The sequence below is a fragment of the Falco naumanni genome, chromosome Z (assembly GCF_017639655.2).
Source record: "Falco naumanni isolate bFalNau1 chromosome Z, bFalNau1.pat, whole genome shotgun sequence".
Lineage (NCBI taxonomy): Eukaryota > Metazoa > Chordata > Aves > Falconiformes > Falconidae > Falco > Falco naumanni.
The window spans coordinates 79,313,923-79,337,067 of NC_054080.1; positions in this window are offsets into that span (position 1 = coordinate 79,313,923).

A 23,145-nucleotide genomic window follows, 5' to 3' on the forward strand; every position below is an offset into this window, starting at 1 on the left:
ATTTTTTCATGGTTAACTTGGGTATTCATAGCAGGCAAGAATAGCAATTACAAAACCTTCCTAGGCAATTTGTTCCAAATACTAAGCACTGGAATAAGACCTCTTGAATTGTTATCCTTGGACAATTTTAAAGTTAAAGAAGTAGTTCCCAAAAAATGTTAACTGTAATACCTTTGACTGGGAAAGAAATGAGTAAGTTATGTTAGGATTAGTAAATCTGTGATTCACAGACATCAGTGGGCATCACAGACATTCATTAGGCAGCGATAAACAGTCCTAGCTGATGACTATAGTCACCATGTGGTTGGAAACTATAAAACAATAGAATTAAATGTATCTAATTCCAAAGAACCAATTTTCTGATTTGGCCTCTTTCTCTTTATTATTTCAAATGGCTGGCATTTATATTTCCTTATTTTTGTGAAACTTGCTTTCATATATGAGGATCTTGCAGAGTCCACGGTAATTTGTTTTTTACTTTGAATGTGTGCTTGTTCATTTGGTTCTTTGCTTCAGATAATTACATCCCTCCTTCCATATCATTCCCTTTTCTAAACTATGGGACTTACTAATACAGCATGATTTAGAAATTAAGATGATTCCAAATGAATACACAATTTGAAATTCACTTTATGCAATTTCAACCATCCAAGTTCATAATGCGCTTTTGCATTCTTGTCAATGAAGATCAAATCTGAGTGCTCAAAAAAGTGAAGAGGATATTTTTTCAATTCTTCCATCTGATCAGAGCCTTTCTTTTTGATCCTCAGTGACAGCTGTTTCTGATTTTGCCCCGGGTTTTATGACTGTAACAGGATTTCCCTTGTTGAGGAGTTTGAGACTAGCAAAGGTGTTATTCCAGTCCTCCCAGTATGATTAAGGCAAGCTCTAGAATTCTAAGAATTGGAAGATAAAGTCAAGGATTTTCTATTCTGACCCATTTAAAAACTTAAAAATTGAAGGAAAAATGAACAAAATTTAAATTAGAATTCAATCTTCATATTTTTAATCTCCTTTCATACATACATAAAAATCAATAGGAGTTTTGTCTTCAAATCCAGCACAGGAAGGGAATGTCCTAAGCACCACTGATGAAATCAGCTATCATTTCTTCCTAGCAGGAAATTATTCCTATTCCTTCCCCTTTTTGCTCTACCCAGTGAGATGTTAGGAGATCTGGGGTGTAGTGGAACCTTCCATGATCGCTGCTAAGCAGTAAAAATGTAGTGTGCAATGTATCAAATTCATGAGTCAATGTGTTATTAATTTAATTACAAGATGCATCTTTTCTCAGAACATACCAATATTGACACATACAATTTAAGCAACTGAAATACTTTATGTGTGGTTGAAAAGACAGAATAAATTCCATGGTAAAATTTCCTGAAAGCAGAAAGATATCATCAGTTAATAAAGTCCCAAAGGAAGTCGTGTCCAACTAGTGGTTTTAGTAAATTGTAAAAAATACCCAGAGGAACTGACCAGGGAGTCATTAACGTGATGATGGTACATTTTTCTCACATAAAAGAATGGATCCAACAGGGATTCTTGATGTCACAACAACCTCTTATTGATACCTCTATATTGAAAAAAATTGAGTGGAAACCTGCTGACTGTACCTAAACTGTCTTATTCAATACCAAAGTTGGAAAGAGTCTTATCATGACTTCTTCAGGCTATTGCTTAGAATCATACTGCTGCATCACGTACCTTCTCATCCCCCTTCTATTCCTTCCCACTCACCTGTCACCTTACTTCTTTGCTGAGTTGTCTAGGCATCACAGAATACTGGAAATGCTTTTGTGGCATTCCTTACATATTTGCATTAAACTCTACACAGTCAGATCTGGGAAGTCTGCAGTACTCTCTGTCTCCTAGAAAAGGAAATAATGGCTGAGCCTAAAAAGAGCCAAGCAGGGTGATGGATACATATTTAAGACAGAAAAAATATATTGTGATTGGATGGAGACCAAACTAATGACCTGTGGCATAACCAATGTTACATCTCCAGGTCCTGATTTCCCAAATCATCCAGGCTGGGAAGCTGGCCAGACCCACCATGACTTTGGTCCTGCTGGATAGCCTGTTTTCCTTCTGTGAAAATCAGCGCACAGAAGGGAAGGAAGAGACTGAAAGCACCAGTACAAATTCAGGTCTTGTTCCAACCGAGAGGCAAACCACAGCCAAGATGTACAACCTTACCCAGAGCCCAGAAGTGTTCCCAGGCCACCTTGCAGAGGCAGAGCCTCTTTGTATCAAATGTGCTGTTCACATGAGAAGGCTTAACGTCACTGACAATAGTCCTTGTGAACCATGTACATGAAGAGCTACAATGTACAGACACACACTGCAAAAATAAGGATTTGTAAAATGTAAGGCCAGCAGGGTATATTACAATGGCTGGAATAATGCTGGCTAGGGAACTTCCTGACTTTGATCCTGTTCCAAGTCTGAGAGCACATCTCTCTGTAGACAAAACAGAAAACCTCTGACCTTCATTTAAAGATCTCCACTGAACGAGAGTCCACCAGAACCTTCAGCTGCTCTGTCGATTAATTATTCTCATGTGTGCTTTTAGACCCTATTTCTTATGTGAATTGGTTTCAAAAACTGAAGTTACACAAACTAGACAGCAGAGGACTGACCAGAATGAAACATTTTCACTTCCTCAATATTGTTCTTTTTTACAGAGCAGGATGGAAGCCCCTGCGCACTCCCCAGCTTGAAAGGAGACCGAGATTTCCTGCACCTCATGCATGGGCAGATCGTCAGATGCAATACTGACATTAAACACTGGATTGCCACTTCTCTCCTTTTTGGAGACATTTATCTCCTAGCTTCTAAGATAATAATGCAAACAATGAAGCATTAAAGGAAATAAATTATATTAAAAACAATTACTTGATGGTGTCATTTTAAAATAAAATCTTAACCTAAGGATTTCAGCTTTCTGTTTTTATAAACCTGTTGGTTGCCTATAACTTATTTTATCATAATAGCCAGTCAGTCCTTGGTGACTTAATTCTATTTTACTCTTTTTTTGAGTCCCATCTTCTTGGGTTTTCTTTTTTGGTTGTTTGTTTTGTTGGGTGTTTTTTCTCTAGACAATGCAACTCAAAAGTTTTCATGCATCTCCTTGACAGATACAAACATTATTCCCATTGTGTCCTTACTGAATGAAAAATTTAAAGTGCAGTGCTGGCATTGGAAGATTGACTAGATTCTAAATGAACTTTCTGATACCAAATGTAAAACTAGAGGGAGCAGAGCACCAGTAATGAAGCGAAATACAAGGTTAAGTATTGGAAACTAATTAGTGAGTTCATCAGCAGCAACTCTTTGATGGTCTGAACTGCTTCCAGAAAGATAAGGATATATTGTTTAAGAAAACAATTAAATTCCATCCCATACTTGCATAGAATTATTTCATATTCACATGCAAATCCAAAGACATGGATACACTCACAATACTAATGCCGTATATATGCATAGACTGTTTCTCCTCTTGTTTACACTGCTACGAATCAGACGTAAATTAACAAGAGGTCCACGGTATAAAACTGCTGTGATACTAAGGAAATCCAGACCATCTCTCTTTGTCTTTGTCTTTCATCATCCTTATTATCAGCAGTAACACTTTTGCCATGTGCAGGTCCTCATTGTTTGGGATATTACATGAACATATAACTACATTCAGAATGTTTCACTAGAAGAATTCAGTCACCAATACAAACAGGTCAACTACCCATCATCTTTCTACTTATCCAGTTTAATTTTCATTCTATATCAGCGTGACTCCACCACTGTAGTTTCCAGTAGTTTATGCAACAAGCTCCATTCCTATTGTGCTACATACTTGTAAAAGACAGGAATCTAAATCCAGATTCTCCAGGGGGGATTCGTTGTGTGCTCAGGAATGAATAGCCATCGTAGAAGAAGCAGGATCAGGTCCTTTCTTCCCCTTTACACTAAACCTGTTGGCTCACTCTGCTGATTAAGGAAGCAGGCTGACAATAAGAAATTTAGTTGATGTTCTGGGTACCGGTGTGTGTTAGAGTTGCTTCCAGGCTGTTCTACCCCTCAGTTTTATCTGGGTCCCCATTAAGGGTAACATCGAGGGATTGAATTGGAGTTTGGAGCAGCCAGGATCCCTGCCATCACGATGATCCTTGGCATACAGGGACAGATATCCCAGCAGGAGTTACTGCTGCTTCAGGCTAATGCTAATAGTGCTGACTATGTGCCTGAGGCAGCACAGGCTCCTGCAGAGCCCCTGCCACAGCTGTCACCGCACAGCAGCAGGGACCTCAGGCGCCTATGCTCAGATTCCTATACTCTCTGAAGTCACTGGGAATCTACTCCCCAGTTGATTTTGCTCTCAGTTGTTTTAGAAGGAAGCACTGACTCACTGAAGTCACCTTCTCTTGCAGCCTGTTCTACACCACGTCGCATTTCTGCATTTCTCCTGCAGGATGAGACCACTGGCTCACCTCTCTGGTGCCGCTCAGATAGCATAGCCTGGGATGTGAGCATGGAATGGTCTCAGATTCTTCCTTTCAGAGCATAACGGGCTGTAGAAAAGGGTTTATTGTTCCTGGGATACTGCTGTGTGATGAGTAAATTTGGTGAGGAAATGGCCATCCAAGCCTTACTGTAATAATGCAAGCACTCAATTATTTATCCTTTGATGAGGTTCCAAAAAGCCTAATCAAGTTACAGAGTCTTTATTGTTACTTTTCCTAGGCAGGATTTTGACAACTTATTTGATGTTTAAAGCTGAATGTTTCTAACTGTTAATTTGTTTTTGTTTTTGTTTTTGTTTTGACACAGTGAAAAATGAGACTGACTATAGCCACACGATTCTGATTTGCAACACATGCTGAAAAAAACGGTGTAGTTTTCTTACACCCTTTTCGCACCTAAGTAATCAAGATGGAAGACTGCATCTGAGGCTAAGACTGGGATTTATATTGACTGAGTGCAGTGGGTTCAAAAGTCCAAGTTGAGAATTGAGTTCATGGTCAAAGTTCCCTATATATTCAGTATGATGAAGCATGTGCCAGCAGGGGAGGATTACATTGGGTATTAAACATCTAAAGTAGCAAATAGAGGGAATCCTTTCTGCCTTGTCCGTCTTTCCTCCCAGTCCCATACCACATTCTTCTGGGAATCAGAATCAGGGTCCCAGGTTCCGGGAATCAGAAGAAAATGTTACCACACAAGTAAGCAGGATTTGGGGTCAATTTCTGAAGAGGCAGTGGTGTTCCACATGGCTTCTTCCCTTTCCAGAGGAGATGAATCGAAGACAGTCCAACATAAGTCACAGGAATTTACTCATCATGGTGGCTAGTAAAACAGTCACTAATACCAGCAGAAGTTCCTGAACTTACATTCCTCTGAATTGCAAGGATACCTCTGGTCCAGTGCCGTCAGGGCATACCTTCCCTGTAGGGCAGCATCACAGTGCAGTGTTACATAAATTTTGTGAAAATATCAAGGGTAACTTTACCTCCTTTCATATATCGGAAACAATACTATTTCCATGACTGCGTGTACCGGTGAAGTCAATACAATTCAGTTCCAGTTTCCCAGATTCCTCTGTTAGTCCTTGAGCTGATTCCAGGCGAGCTGCCTCTCAGACCACCTCAGGTGCTGAATCTTTCTAACGTATTTTAGTGCACTGATCAATAGGGTTCTTTTTCCCTTCCTAGCCACACAAGGTACACAAGGTGAAAAAAATGCCACTGAATTAATATTTATTTTGCAACATAAAAGAGCCCAGTACTATCTACAAATGTTCTAATTAATTGGGATTAATTTCATGTGCAAAGTTTGGCTCTGAAGGTGTTGATGGAGTAATACATCAAAGAGGCTTCACCTCTGTAAAAAATCAATGCTAAAGTAACCTTGATTACTGTCTCTGTTGATGTCACACATAACACTAATCAGTCATGGTTTGCACTGAGCACTATTATGAACAAATATTATTTGTTCTCTTATTGGCATTTTTGAGACCCTGGGATAATATTCACTGCAGCTTTCTAAGAGGAGGTTTTCACCTTAGGGAAATTGTAAAGGTTCTTCAGAAGCACATGGTCTGAGAGAAAAATTGAATGAGTCTGAAAATCAAAAATGAGAAGACATACATTGTCCTGGAACAAGGAGACCCTTGCCTTCCTCCATTTCCCCTCTTCCTGCCTTCCCTGCCTCTCTTCCTTTTCATCTTTGATCTCTTTCCTTTCTCTCTTTCCTTTTCTTCCCCTTTTCTTTCCCCCTCCTCTCACTTTCTCACCTCCAACTCAGACCTAGAAAGTACATTTGAAACAATGGCAGATTTCTATAAAGAACGCTTTGCAATACAAGAAGAGGGTCTCTAGAGATGCTGGGTCTGAAATACCTGACCTGTGAAGTATCTAAGCCTAATACAACCAAATAAAACCTCAGAGTGAAAGCACCTAGCTCACCTTTAATAAGGCTGACTATCGATTTTTGAGATTGCTACTTTTATTCTTCAGAGCAAGCAAACATCTGCAACCCAGCTCCTGCTCTCCTGTCCCCTCCTTTTTGATTATTCTTAATACTTTTCAGGCCCTTAGGAGTCACTCCTCTCACCCCTCAAGTTCCTGTAACTGATTCTATCCCATTTATTTCAGCGTGGTGAGCTCACACTGCTTCAAGCACCCCCTGAAAACAATTTCTGTATTTATATTGGCTTTAGGGCATCTTGGATCAAGCTTTCAAGTGCTATCAGGAATGGATCCACACCTTACCTGGGTTCTCCCCAAGGTACCTCTTGACTGGATTGTACTTCAGTGACAGTTTTCCCTCCCTGATCCCTCTCTTGGCAGGCAGCCTGAGCAGACAGCTTGATTCCCATGATGGTAGCAGCACTCTGTGGTTTGTCCCACAGTCCTGTTCCCCTCCTTGTCCACACTGAAGAGCAGTGTGGCTTCAGTCATGACTTATCCTTCTCCTTGTAAAAAAACTGGGCAGGGAAAGGAAAAGTGCACAACTAGATGTCCTCTCAGTACAGATTCAAGTTTAAATAAAATGCACATGAGAAGCAGGATTCCAAAACGAATCCCTTGTACAGAGAAATCCTCAGTGGATCAAAGTTGTAACTAAGTTATTCCACCTCTACTCACATCACATCTTCCTTCCCCCCCGCCCCCCCCCGCCCCCCCCATATGCTCTGCTTGCATTCCCCCAGGAATAAAACCCAGTTTATGAATTTTTGTCATGAGAACAAATGACAGAAGAGAGAAGTTTGCGGTGGCTTCTTATATTTTTCTAGTTTAGATAGAATAAATTAGCTCCAGACAGAAAAATATCTTAAGATGCTTCTGTCACAGAACCAGTCAAGCATGACTTATGGATTTCAGCTGATGGAAAATACGTTACAAAAATTCATCCCAATTTTTAGATACAGTCTGAATAGCAAGTGTTTATTTACCAGTTGGAAAATGGGGCTTTAGATCTTCTATACTGGTTCTGCTTACTATAGCAGATGGTACCCCTATAGTGCAACACTGTTTTCAAAGCCACATCGAGACAACCTCCTTATTAGAATCCGTGCTACATCTGTCCCTGAATAGGAAGAATTAACCACAAACACTCAAAGAATGAAAACAAATCTTATACCAAAATTGAGTGGATATGAAAAATGTGCCACATTATTTAGAACAAAGGGTGACATTAGACTCTTATTTTGTCAAGAACTCTTTCTTGGTGAGGAGGAAAGGGTTGGTTTTCGCATTTAATTTTGAGTTGTGAACTATGCTCATTTCCCTTGCCTTTGTCAAAACACTAGACAGCAGCAGGGAAAAAATGAGGGAATGGTAAAGGTAGGGGAAATAAAGCGCTTGTTGATGTTCTCAGGATCCAGGGTGACTGGTCAGTCATGGATGGATGCTTTGGGCTGGCAGCCTGGCCACAGCAGATGTTGCTCTGGACCCTGGCTCACTTCCCAGGTCTGGGGTGTCATCTGGCTTATCTAGTCAGGCCCCTTTTCTTTACCAGTCTTTTTAAGACCGGGCAGAGCTAGACAGGCTGTCTCCTCTCATCATGCTAATAACGGTGTGGCACAGTAGAACTCAGAGTCGGGTGGAAAGCCAAGAAAAACACAAAGACACACACACACAAGGAGCATAATGGTTGGGAAGGAAGCAGAAAAGAAGGTTCAGTTCTTCGTTGATTCAGTGGTAAACATCCATACCGTGTCACTTAATGTATAATGCTTATGAAGATGTAATGAAGCATGAGGCTGAGTGACCTGAAAAGCTGGAAATTTCATTTTGGCCCACCCAAGGGAATTTTCCATGTTCCTTTAATGCAGGCATTTTTGCAAAGATGTCAATGAATAGATGAGCTCTCCAAATTAAACACGTTGCATAAAATATTAATTTTAGCCTAATTATGTATCTTTTTTGTTTGTTCAATTGTTTGTCTTCCAATTTCACTTCTGCATCTTTTGTCAAACACACATCCCCCCCCCATTTGTTAGGGTAAGTGTGTTAGGGTAAGTGAATTTACTGCTTTTTAGACTAATGCCTCCTTTCTGACAGGTAAGATTAGGTAGGGGAGGCCTGTTTGACCACTAGTATTGCAACACCTTCTTTATTGTGTCAGTGCTTGACTGATCCCTTGATTGCCTTGGGATGAATTAAAATAGTTTTGCTTCCTTTCCCTGGGCAGGTAAAAAGGTAAGAACTTGGAGACAGCACCCAAAGCTCCATACTTAAAAGCTGATTTCTGTGATGTACAATTTTATTCTCAACTCCCTGCAAATGTTTTCCAGCTGAACAAGATTTGAAGAGAAGCAATTCATAGTGAGAGAAAAAAAGTGCAATTTCAAAGACTCCTTCATTCCAATTTTTTAGAGTTTTCTCATTTTTCAAGCATTCAAAAAGCGGTAAAAGTTCACTTGTGGTCTGACTTACTGCCATAAAAATGGAACAAGCTAATGGTATGCAAGGTGACATAGTAACAGACCTGATGCTGCACAGGCTTCTCGAAGAGCACAACCACATTCAAATGCCAACAGGGACCAACCGTTAAACCTTCAACCTGTTCCTTGGTGAGAAAAGAATAAATCCTTTTTGCCTTGCAGGTAAGTGAATGTTCCTTTTTGTCTATGGCTAGGCGGTCGAGCTGCTTGGAGGTTTTGACTTGCACAGCTCTCTCTGGGGCAGCATGCAATTAGTAGACAGCAGCCTCAGAAGTTCAAGGTGAGCCCAACTTCTCAACCAGCTTGTGGACAGTTGAACCCTAAGCTTAAAAATAGGCTGAACCTGAACAGGAGGTTTAGAAAATCAAGCTGGCAGGACTTAAGGAAGTCAACAAAGACTGATAAAATAATGATAAAGGTTTGCAGTTTTCCTGGTTTTTGTGGGGTTTTTTTTTTTTGGGTTTTTTTTTTGTTTGTTTGTTTGTTTGTTTTTTTAGGGGCTTTGTTTGTTTGTATGGGTTTTATAGATCTCTGTAGGGGCAATTCTGTTTGCTGGCATTCTTCTGCCTTTAAAAGCACGAACTAGAAAACTTGGTAATGTCTGAAATAGCAATGGACATGCCAGCAGCAATGGTGACTGCGAAAATGACTTGCTGCAGTCATTTCAGGGCATCTGTTATGTTCAAATAGTTATTTAAATAAAGTTAGAATATTTCTTAGAGCTAGACATGTAAGTGGATGTAAGCATGGCAGAAAACAGGGTACAAGACGTAAAAAGAAGTCAAAAGTGAAGAGAAGGTTTCATGGCATCTAATTTCAGATGTCTACATAGCAGATAGCACCGTCAGAACCAGTCATTCCAGATTCTTTCCACAGGCAATAAGAAGAAACAGGCACTTTGAGCATAATTCACTAGACTTCTGTTAAAAAGCTTTTTTAGGACAAGATGCATGATGCACTTTAAAAATGATTGGTTCCTTCCATGGAATATGACAAGAATTTCAGAAGATTGTCTCAGCTGTGTAGATGTACAATGAAAACATCAGCAGCTGGGTGAATCCCACCTGAAGAATTTGATCAGGAAGGCAAGCTTATCGAGTACGACTACTTTAGTGAATTAGTGCAAAGGAGAGATTCTTTGCCTTGCATCTATACTGGGAGTCTTATGGAAACAAAAAACTCTAGTGCCCAGCTGGTATAGGCAAAATTGTTTCCCCTTCAATGCAACTGGAGCCAAAGTCACACAGCAGGATGCCATCTAAAGCCACCACTTGCAAGGTGGACGGATGCATGGTTCTCCAAAAGTGAGCTGTGTATGTGTGTAGCATGTGTGATTGGCAGCTGGCAGAGGCTGCGCTGACAGCAGAAACACAATGGGGACATGCAGTCTCAAAACTATAATAGATCACAGCATATGAAGTTACAGTCCTTATCATAACATGCCAGTAATGTTACACCATGTAAGGTAAACATAACTATAGAAAGCCCTGAACAAAAGAAACAAGGCAAAGACATATACATATATGTCATATAGTGCAGGGTTAGGGACTGTAACCCCTCTGAATTCTTGTACACTTATGTAACTTTGCATTAAACCCCATTTATTCTCACTGTATGGAATGCATATTATACAATAGCTGCAAGTCATGAATGGAAGATCCAGATTATCCTAAAAGCACCATTTTCTGTCACCATTTATAATCAACCAGCAGTATCATAAACACATAGATACCATCTACATGCCAAGACTTTGTGACATTTGCACAATAATTTCAATGATTTCCACAAATACAAATGTTTGACAAACATATGAAGTAGTGTTGATCTCCACATGCACAAGGGACATGAAAATGATTTACAGATGCCCAGCTGGAATTACTGCTCCTGCTTCAACTAGCCTGCCAAACACTTCTCTAATCCTGTGCACTTACTGAAAATAATAATAATACTGAAATACCCTTGAAGTCAGCAGTCATAAATTGATTGAATAGGAATTAAATAGAATATAAGCAAAAGCAGGTCTTCAGCTGGGTTACTCAATTTTGAAAAGGAAAACTTTGACAAATTACATGAACAAGTAAGTGAAGTCAATGGAAACAAAGAGTTCAGGGGCTTGCAGTGTGACAGGTTCCTCCAAACCCTTTAAGTCAGCAGTGAAAAGTTATCTGAAACTTGCACATCAAGCAAGTGAAAACAAAACTTTCAGGAAAGATTTCCAAATGTATTTGGATGTATAGCCACCTCGAAAAGGACATTAAGAGTAAGCATAAAGCCTATGAGAAATCAAGGGAAAAAAAAGATTGATCAGCAAATAAAGGTACACCTTAGAGGTCATGAAGTGTAGAAATAATGTAAGAATTGCCAACAGGCAAGCTGAGTTAGGCCTTTCAAAGTGTATTAAAACAAATAACAAAAAAGCTCTTCAGTCACATAAATAAAAAAGAGAGCAGCAAAAGTTGGAACAGTATCATATGCAGCAAGGTTGGGTAGAGATAAGGTAGTGCGTGTCTGCTTCTAAGTATTTTGGTTCATTTTCCAGTAAGGGATCATTGAACAGGCAGGGGAGATGATGAAAATGGAAGAATAGAAGCGAAAACAAGATATTTATATGCAAGAGAAAATCAAACAATAATTTGTATAACTAAATAACTAAATAATTAATAAATTGGAAGCTTTATGCATTGTAAATTAGTCCCTACCAGGTAAGTATTTTAACTACAGACTAACATTACTAAAGAGTAACAGTTGTTTTCTCATTTTATAATGTATACATTATCTGTTCCTCAGTGAAAAAGCTTCAAAGGCATGAGAAAATATCACCCATCTTACCCATTCCCCATCTAAAACAGTTCATGTTTACCCTGGGAATTAGGAAAGATGATAAGAATTTTATTTCTCCTGGCACAAAGGGACTTGAACAGCAGCATTGCTGAAACAGAGCAGATGGAGTTCACTTCTGGCTAACTTAGGGGAGACAGGGATTGCCACGTCTTTCTGCTCATCCTGGCCCAATCAATAGGTGCTCAGTTAGGCTCAATTCTTGTATCACATCATTGGGTTGAAACTTGAGTCCCTGGATTCTGCCTGTGAAATTACTCTATAAAAGGTGGGAAGATCGCTGTCTCCTTCTTATGCTCTGAACTTTTCCCAGGGCAGGGGTCCTAGCTATAACAGGCAATGTGTTCCTTAACTACTCAGCATGGAAACCAAGGAAAAGTACTGCAGCCTAATTACCTTCAACCTTTTTTTTTTTTTTTTCCTTTTCTTCTTTTTTCTTTTTTTCTTTTTTTTTTTTTTCCCAGTTCTGTGTACTCAAGAGCTGAGATTCAGGTTTCTCAGTGCTGAGAGCACTTGATGCCAGTTTGAGGTACTAATTCTCTTCTCATGTCCTGCATAGTGAATTAGGTATAGCACACAGACAGCAAGCAAACAGCACTCCACTATTATTTAGATAAATAACCCTGTATGTAGTAATCAGAATCCAGGACTTTCTACTCATCTGTCTTCCTTTTTTGACATTGTGGCACAGAATGACTGGAAAGGAAAAAAAAAAAAAAAAAAAAAAAAAAAAAAAAAAAAAAAAAAAAAAAAAAGATGAAGAATCAAATCAACTCACCAAAGAAATTAGAGATATAGGCTTGAATTAACTCAGATGGAAAAAAAAATCATGTCTTAAATCTGATCTCTCTTTCCTTGCGTGAGTGTTGCAATAGATAAGAGACGAGGCATCACTGCTGGCCTAAGCCTTCTAGCTGTGTTCAGGGTACAGAGTTGTAGATCAGAGTCCTCAAGGAATCTTAGCCAGAACAGTACTTTGTTTCTGGTGCAAATCAGATACGCAGACTAAGATATGATATAAATGAAAATACTTAAACACATGCAACTCATGCAACTTTTTGAGACAGAAATGTTTGAAGACTGTGGAAGCTTTTGATTTTATTTGGGGCTGTATGTGTGTGTGCTTGGCAGACACATCTGAGTGAAAACTTAGTATAATATCTCAATTTGGAGAGATATAACATTATATGGTACAAGGAAGTAGACTGCTGTTTGGATAATTAAAAAAATAAGAAAGAAAACATCAGCTTCTGTTACTGCATAAGATATGTAGAATAAAAAAAATATTCTTGTTCATAAGAGTGCAAGGTTCATACGCTTTTAATAATAGATTTCTTGTTTGCAAATCCTTTTGTTTTGTTTTGTTTTGCTTTATAATAAAGATTACTACCAGCAGGACATTAAAATATATTATGAAAGATTTATACATTCATTAATTCCGAGGCAAAGGTCATTTGTATCACTGGGTAAAGACAATGAAAAATGCTTTTCTTGTGAAACAAGTGTTCTTAATGAGACCACCTACTCCTTTCTTCTCTGCTGAAACCAGTTAGATGTATCAATTATTTGTTTTAATAGGAAGGGCTGTATAATACTCAAAGAACGGATGTAAACCAAGCATTTTTATACACAGAATTACTACAAGGGGAAGAGTGTTTAAAATATTAATCTGTAAGAGAAAGGGGCAACCTTGTTCTGGGTAGGTCAGCTTGGTTCTGCTGGCTTCAGTAGAGCTCCATAAAGTTTTCTGTTTCTGGAGTTTCAGGGCAGATATGGAAACTGTCCAGCTGTCTATAACAGCATGTTTTGGAGACACTTTCAAACATGCTCAGATGCCTAACTGTTGATTTGAACCTGTTTGCACTGTAGTGTGAAAAAGCTAAGGGAACACCTCTTTGCACTGTGAAGTACCTAAATACTTTTTCTGTATTTCAGCTATGGGTCCCCTGGGAAAGGACATGGACCTGTTGGAGCAAGTCCAGAGGAGGGGCAGTGATCAAAGTGTTGGAACACCTCTCCTATATGGAAAGACTGGGAGACTTGGAGTTGGCCAGCCTGGAGAAGTCTCTGAGGACATCTTATTGTGGTCTTTCATACTTAAAGGGGAGTTATAAGCAATATGGAGAGGGATTCGGACCTGTAGTGACAGGAAAAGGGGTATTGCTTTTAAATTGAAAGAGGGTATGCTTAGGTTGGATATAAAGAAGCATTTATTTATTTATTTATTTATTTATCTATCTATTCTTATTTATTTATTTATATTATTATTATTATGAGGGTGGTGAGGCATTGGAACAGGTTATCCAGAGAACTTGTGGATGCCCCGTCTTTGGGAGTGTTTGAGGTCATATTGGACAGGGCTTTAAGCCAATTTGTCTAGAGAAACATGTCCCTGCCCGTGGCAGGGGGATTCATTAGATGATCTTTAAAGGTCCCTTCCAACCTAAATATTCTAGGATATTATAAGACACCAGGAAGGTGGCTTTTTAAACCAGGAAGGTTAAAAACAAACAAACAAACAAACAAACAAACAAACAAACAAACAAACAAACAAAAAACCAACAAAACAAAACCACAAAACAAAAAAAGTTCGTTCATGCTTCTTTTTTTGCCCTGTCCTCTCCCAAAATAGTTTTCTTTCCCCCCGATACAGATCTAACCAGGTTATGCAGAAAAGCCTGCATAACACAGATCACAATCTGGTGATCTATTCTTTCTATGCTGTTGAGTTGGTGGATCATTTCACTGCACTGGCTACCTTATGGCTAGAGGAAAACCATCTAGGAGTAACATTGGATATGTCGACCAATTTGAGCAAAAGATCTCTGGAGAGAGGTACTGGTTTTGGACCCAGCATCATTTTTGCACCTGCAAGCAGTGACAGCTCTGCTTCAACAGAGCTCACGTTTATGTGTAAAACTAAATTATGCCAAAGTGTGATTTATGAGTAAAACTGAAATCAGGCATGATAAAAATACTTTTGTGAACATCTTCTTAGCCTTGTTTGGGGTTGTTTTTTTTTTTTTTTTTTTTTTTTTTTAATCCAAGAATGGAATAAATATATTATGCCTTGGTTGAGAAAAGAACTGACTAGTTTCTAAGCCAGCGTTGTTCATCTGCCAAGATAAGAAATGCCTAAGGAAACTACCCAAACTCTGCAAACAGAGAGATGACTGAAGGATAGCTCTACTCCAGAGTGTGCACAGTAAACACACAGGAATTACCTGCCTCTTAGAGGCTGCAGTGACATTTGAAGAGTTAACAAGCATGCATCTCAGGCTTCAGGCAAATGAGACTTCCACCCCGCTGCAGCATATTGGTCAGACACGTGCCCCCTGCCCTTCCTTAAAACTACAGAGACATGACATTTTAACTTGAACAAGCAAGCCGTCCATAGAAAATAACACCATGACAACTGTCTGTTGAAGCTGCCTCCCTGGGTGTGAGATCCTTATCGCCTGAGCATACATCATCACTTAACAAAACAAACGTGCTTCAGAAACTGGTGGGGTTTTTTAGCACAACTTTGAAACCACTTTCTTTGTGGAACTTGCTATGGATCCTGCTGATAGGTGTTATTTAAAATGCTGGTGACATCAAGATAGAAAGGCTATAGTTACTGTTGAAGCCACAAATGGGAAAAGGAAGGAATGTGAAAATTCAGCTTAACTGTTATAGTCTAGGACTCATGTGGTTCTCTTGTGTGTGAATGTGCTTTATGTTTGTCTTTGCATTATTGCCTGTAAATAACAGAGATTTCTTTCTTTCTTTCTTTTTCAGTTCTTTTCCATTACCAGGGTGCTATTCACTCCTTCAGAACAATGAAACCTCTGAACCTGGAAATGTGCACAAGAACTTAGCTTTAATACTTAGGGGAATAGTCCTGCTGAAAGCATTAAGAGTATTTATTACTTCATCATGAGTTCTGCTGAAATACATTTCCATCAAAATGATAGTTCATTCCCTGATCATTTCACTCATCAAAACAATCTTAGACAGAGCTTTAAAATTAACATTTAAATAAACAGAAATAAAGATTTTACATCGCTGCTTTTGAAAACACAAAAATTTGGACCAACATTCTTATAGAAAAGAAAAACTCCAAAATCAGTGTGTTGTGGGCATATAATTTCTTTTGAGTCTGGCCCTTTAACAGATTTTATTTGTCCTTTCAACTCACAGTAGATACAATGTTCAGCTTTCATTGTGAAATTAAATTCACAATCTTTCATGCAACATGATTATTCCTTTGCCACCAACTAATTATCTAAAAAACAAAACAGAACAATAAAATATATGAATTATTGCAGAACAGTCATGGCAGCTGCTTGCACTTTTGCAAGTTTCATTTTATTTAAGTCATTTTCATCTCTCAGCATTTTTTAAAGTTATTGAGTTGTGGGTTTTTAGTTTTGCTTTGGTTTAGAACATTTTTATGTTTATATACATAAACAAATAAATATATGTATGTATGCAAATAGGTATATATACACTGAACATACAGTAGTGACTGAATATTTCTTAAATAAAATCATCCTGTAAAAAATATATTTAGGTAAGACTACCAAAATTTAATATTCTAGAACAGTCACTGATATTGTAGGAAGGAAATGATAGATAACACATGCAAATATTGATATACCATAGTTACTTAATTCCTGTCTAATTGCTAAAAAGATTTATAGGATCATGGAATTGTAGCTATAAACCTTATGGTTTTCTTGGCAAAAGTTCTGCTGATTGCTCTAAGAGAGAAATGACTTACTGACAGCCAGATTCCTGAATTCAGTGGGATCAGATGGAAATTCTGATCTCTAGAGGATCATTCAATCAAGTGAACAGCTATAGGGATATTGATGGACACAATCAAGGGGATTACCTCTGTTCTTTAAGTTCTAGATACGTGCAAGTATTTTGTTAAATGCAGCCTTCAAAACCAGGCAGACATAGGAAAATATATTTGTATGCAAATTGTGCTTCCTTCTTTAAGTTGCTAATCATGGTCATTTTTGTTGTAATTGTATGTTTCCCCATGTGGAAAAATGTTACTGTGGTGCATTGAATAAGCAGCACAACCGATTTTGTGTCGCCTTAACAACAGGCTTACCATTCATTAAACACAGTAAGGCTAGTCCAAAGAGAGATAACACACCAGCTGTCTCAGTAGCTTCCAAATACCTTGCCATCACCCAAAATAAATTTTATCATGCTCTTGGCCACTCTAACGACCATGGCCCCAGCTTTTTACTGTAGATTTACATCAATAATGCAAGTGCAAAATGAATGTCAGGTCGGTGTGATACATCATCTGACCAAAATGGAAGCAGATTGCACCTATTTCGCAGAGGACCTCAGAATGACAAAAACTGCAAAGTCTGTGTTGGATCATAGCTGATGGCAGGTGAGAGTCTCAGTCTTTTAACAGCTGCCAGCATCTAACAAGGACACCTATGTCTGCTCATCTCAGCAGAACTGTTTAAAGGTAGATTCCAAATGCATTTTGCCATTTGAACTCTAACATTGTATTTGCAAAAGATCAGCCTATGTCTACAAAAGAGAAGGAAGCCTTTACAGATACAGAACCCCACACAGTGCTTTACCAACAGCTACATCATTATTTACTTCTTGCGAGGCACTCCAAAAATAGCTAGCTTCATTCTTTAGACCCCCCACACTAGAGTAATCTGCAGTACAGTCGCTATTCCAAACATCTGCTACTTTTTCTCTTTTTCTTCTTTTCATTATAGAAAGCTGTACTTGCTGGATTTAAGCTGCTATCCAGTTATTTGGCAAAAGGATGTGAGAATCCAGCTTCTTATGGGCTTTCAGTATGTGTGGGATGGAGGTAGCACAGCAGTTCCCTCCTTTTTCTGAGACTGCTGCCGCAGCAGCTCCAACAACAAAAATGCACAGTCGGCGGTTTCTTTATTTTCATCTTTGTAGCGCTCTTGGCACTGAATTCTGGAATGGATAAATTAAAATGATGTCTGCCTAATCCCTCTGAGAGATTTGATTGCAAGTTAGACTGCAGCATTTTCCTTGAGCAGGCTCAAATAATGTTATGGTTTTTGAGCTGGATTCTTGTTTTGGTGTAATCAATTTTAATGTGTAACATACGGAACGTGTTCTTTAAGCTCTAAGGTACAAGTTATGCAGCAAGGTAGTTCATGTGATGACATATGACAGACACACATGCATTCCATACAGGAACACACGACAAAGAGCTTTATTTCAAGTTGCATTTCCTTTTAATAATAACATCTGAGAAAGCCCAGGAAAGGTTATATGTCATGTCTGAGAATCTTTCTTTCTCTCTTTCTTTCTTTCTTTCTTTCTTTCTTTCTTTCTTTCTTTCTTTCTTTCTTTCTTTCTTTCTTTCTTTCTTTCTTTCTTTCTTTCTTTCTTTCTTTCTTTCTTTCTTTCTTTCTTTCTTTCTTTCTTTCTTTCTTTCTTTCTTTCTTTCTTTCTTTCTTTCTTTCTTTCTTTCTTTCCTTCTTTCTTTCTTTCTTTCTTTCTTTCTTTCTTTCTTTCTTTCTTTCTTTCTTTCTTTCTTTCTTTCTTTCTTTCTTTCTTTCTTTCTTTCTTTCTTTCTTTCTTTCCTTCTTTCTTTCTTTCTTTCTTTCTTTCTTTCTTTCTTTCTTTCTTTCTTTCTTTCTTTCTTTCTTTCTTTCTTTCCTTCTTTCTTTCTTTCTTTCTTTCTTTCTTTCCTTCTTTCTTTCTTTCTTTCTTTCTTTCTTTCTTTCTTTCTTTCCTTCTTTCTTTCTTTCTTTCTTTCCTTCTTTCTTTCTTTCTTTCTTTCTTTCTTTCCTTCTTTCTTTCTTTCTTTCTTTCTTTCTTTCTTTCTTTCTTTCTTTCTTTCTTTCAAATACTTTTGCTGTGCTTCTGCATTCAAAAAATGCACTTCACAGTGAAAGCATGTCAGGTAGATGGTCCTGGAGAATTAAGTTTTCTGTATATAGAAATGATATGCAATAAAAGTAGTTCTTGTTATCAGTGCTGCAATCCTGACAAGAAGACACGGCTTCCACATTTAAGATGCTCCATTCCCCTTAGAAATTGGACCTTTGATAACTCTGTATTAATTATGAGTTTGGCAGCTTCTTTTAAAAGGGTGTAGATGCTTTGTCATTAAAACCTGGTCAAAGATAATCACAATGTTTAAATAATTAGTTCAGAGAGTACCAAAGCTAATAAATACCTGCTTCCAGCTTTTCTTCTTTCTCCCTTCTTTACTTTCACCGTGTGAATTCTCTGATGTTTAATAAAGTATGAGCATCTGAGGGTTTCACTAAGGGGAGTATGACAAGTGTGTCTTTTCCAGATGTATGTTCTTCCAGCATAAACAACATTGTAGCAGCATATGACAAAATATCCTTGAAACCTTCATTTTTCTGTTAAATTTGGATGAAATTAACCAATTGTATAAAAAGATATTGCTGATGGACAGGAAAGGGAATGGGAGAGGGTATATATTTGATAGACACACAAAACATGATTATTCAGCACAGAAAATAAAAGGTATTCTATGCCAAATGTGATTAAACCTGCTGCAGACATCTACATAGCTGATGTATATGGCTGAATACCTTTTTTTTTTTTTAAAAAAAAAAAAAAAAAAAAAAAAAAAAGAAGTTATTTGAGAGAAGGCATTGCCTTTAGGAGGGGAGGGAACTTGCTCTCCTTTTCCCATTCTCTCTCCATTGACTATGAAGAGGGCCAAGGAGGTCTCTTCAGATGTTGATTCTCCACTGTGTTTAGTCAGATGGACGGTACCCTTTCAGTCTCCTCGACCTAGCTCATCCAGCAATGCCTCTGCTTTTTATTGAGAAAAAGTACCTTTACTTTGTAAGATATTATGCCTGTGACGTTTCAGCTAATCTTGTTCTCGTATCACAGGAACACAGGGTAGGCAGAAGGTCATTTCTTCTGTAAGTTTGTTTTCTACATACAGCAAATTGCAACTCATGAATCAGTCCAAAGAAGCATATTGCAGACTCATCAAAGTAACAAATACCCCTTACTTTCAAATGAAACAAACCAAGAAAGAATAGTATCTTAGTCATTTTAGTGTCCTTTCTGAGTTCTGAGGCTCCCTCTGTTCTTTAGCAGACATTTTATTGTTATTCCATTCCTTCCCACACAGAATGTTATGCTACATTTCTTTTCTTATTTTCTCTCGTGAGCACCTTCTTCAAGTATGTGAAATGATGTGGATGTGGGGAGGATCTACCTGTATTGGGGATTTTCTCCTATTTTCTCTCTTCCCTGTCCTGGTTTCAGCTGGGATAGAGTTAATTTTATTCTTAGTAGCTAGTGCAGTGCTGTGTTTTAGACTTCATGTGAGAACAGTATCGAAAACACATTGATGTTTTTAGTTGTTATTAGGTAGTGTTAATACTAAGTCAAGGACTTTCAGTTACTCAGGGTCTGCCAGCGAGAGGGTTGCAGTGGCATGGGAAATTGGGAAGGAACACAGCCAGGACCCAACCTGGCCAAAGGGATGTTCCATACCATATGATATACTCACGTATATGCTCATATGCTCAGTATATAAACTGAGGCAAGCTGGCCACAGCCCATGGAATGCTGCTCAGGGTCTGGCAGGGCATCAGTCAGTGGGTGGTGAACAATTACATTGGCCATCATTTGGGTTATTTTTGTGGTTTTTTTTGTTTTCCCTCTAGGTTTTATTCCTCTCTGTTTCTCTCTCCTTTTCATCACAATTGCTGCTGCTGTTGTTACTACTACTACTATTATTATTATTATCACCATCACCATCACCATCATCATCATCATCATCTTATAATATTATATTTTATTTCAACCATTAAATTGCTCTTATCTCAATCCACAAGTTTACCTTTTTCCCAGTTTTCCTCCCAATCCCACTGGGGGGTGGGGGGTGAGCAAGCAGCTGTGTCGTACTTAGTTGCCAGCTGGGGTTAAACCACAGCATTCCTCTATTTCAAAATATTCACTTATTGTTGAATATCTGCCATGTTATGCATATATGTATGTATGTGAAAAATTATGAGTTTGAAAAGGTTGTTATGAACATGGACATGATAGATGAAATCATAGATAAACCATAGGATAAAGATAGAAAAGATGATTATGTGGTCTAGATCAAGTTCTTGTTTATCACAGGCTATTAAAAATGACTGAGTTGCCTTTATGTTAATTACAGTACTGTGCATCTGTCAGAAGCACATCTGTCCAAAGGTGTCTGGAGACTGAGAAACAATGACTATTCACTGTAGATTTTAAATTTAAACATCCTTATCTTTTGAAAAGCAAGTAAATAAATTAATAAGTAAAAGAGACACCTTGTCTGTAATTGCAATTCACCTACCTTTATTTTTCAGTCATGTTCATGCTTCAATTTTGGTCAATATTTAAGAAAAGTATACAAACTTACACACACACACACACACACACACACACACACCCCGGCTTTGCATTCAGTTACAGTATGCGACGTGGGGTAAGCTAATGATCGAGCTTCTTAGGCTGGAAAAGTGAACGTCCCCCTAGGAGGCTGAGATCAGTAAGACTCAGTGTCTCACTCTCCAGCTTGTCTTGATATTCTGTAAAAACCCAGCAAAATAACGCATGAAGTAGGATTGAGGTATTTGAGAAGCTCACAATACAAAGAAGTCATAACTTGTTTCCTGAAGTCTGACACTTTCATATTCATACTGCTATAGCCCATGGAGAATATAATGAATTTAGGTATGAGTAATAAGCCTAAGCTATCTTCCACCAAATATGACCCGAGACATCTAATCAGCCTTTGATGGTTCACAGCACTTTGTGGAGATTTGATTACCTGAGAACATTGTATGCTGGGTTTTCCTTTGTCAGTTACAAGAGACTTGATCCCTTGCCGGGGATGAGCATCTCCGGTTATAAGAGCTTCTACTGAAGCTTCAGACTCACTTGAATAGTTTTTTTTTCTTCCATTTGGTCAGATTAAGCTTTGACTCTTCCTTCTCAGCTCAAACCTCAGATTTCATTCCATCTGTAAGGCAAGAAATGAGCTGTTCACAGTACAATCTGCCAACAGCACAATAACAAAACAGTTCCTAGCTGGTCCGGTGGGTCTCACTGGTGAGGCACCATGTCAAGTAAAAAAGAAAAACTCTGCAATGCTCTACTGGACTTTGCAGGGTCAGAATAGAGACCCCTACACCGTGATCTGTACACTGAGGAGCTACACAGGAAATCTTTCACACAGGCAAGAGAACAAGAGGTTAGCAGCTGCCCCAGGATGGAGAGGAAGAGGGACCAAACCCAGCAAAGCAAAGTCAGTTTTCTCAGGTTGACTCTTATATAAAACGGGACCTGAATCATATAAAACGGGACCTGAATCACTGTCGTAAAATATGCATATATAATATTTGTATGTCAAGTATCCAAGTGCATCTTCCTATGAAAACTAGAAAATATGGGAAGCCCTCCTCTGACAAGATGAGTGTAAATACTAACCAGCTCAAAATTAAGATGCTGCATTTCTCTGGAAACATATAATTACTTTTTAAAAATTATTAGTGAGCAATTCTGAAAATATTGTGTGCATGTACGCATGTGTGTGCGTGTGCACACTTCAGTACTGGGTTTTGTCCTGACCCCACAGCTGATCATCCAGACCCTGAAGCATGAGGGCTGGTGACCTTTCCAACATTTTTTTTTTAGCTTCTGCAATGGCAAAACTGTTATTACTGGCCATAAAATTACTCAGACCTTTTCTAAAATCCTTATATTGCAGTTGCCTTTAGTGACCTCGTCTGACAGTGAATTATTCTGGTTGACTATCAGCTACATTAAAAGAAAAAAAGCCAAGAAAACAAAACAACATTTGCTTTTATTGGTTTAAAATTTACTGCCTTTTAATTTCAGAGAGAGAAGAGTAGGAAGCCGCTTTTGCTCTCCCTCACTGGCATCAAAAATGGATAAATGAATCAAAGTAAAACCTCATGAAAATGAAGCAGTTTAACTATGGTTATATATTGGTACACACTGATTCTGAAACATTTCCACTTTCTTTTCTGTGGAACTTTTTATCTTCCAACTTCAGGTGAAGTCTTAATGGATTACAAGCACTGTCATATCTTGCCTGCGAAACCAAGGTGTGGTGGGGATAGATGATCACCGTATCTCTCAATAAGATTTAGAGGTTTCATCCCAATCTGGGAACAGTCTGACCCACAGATGGATCGCCCACGCTGTCAGGATCCTGAGGCACCCATGGGCCTTGCTGTCCCTACCCCCAGTCTGGGAGCCTATTTAGGGTCCATCAGTCCCTGCCCCAGCAAGACCATTAGATGTTGGCCTCCAGCTCCCCACAGCCCTGCCTAGCC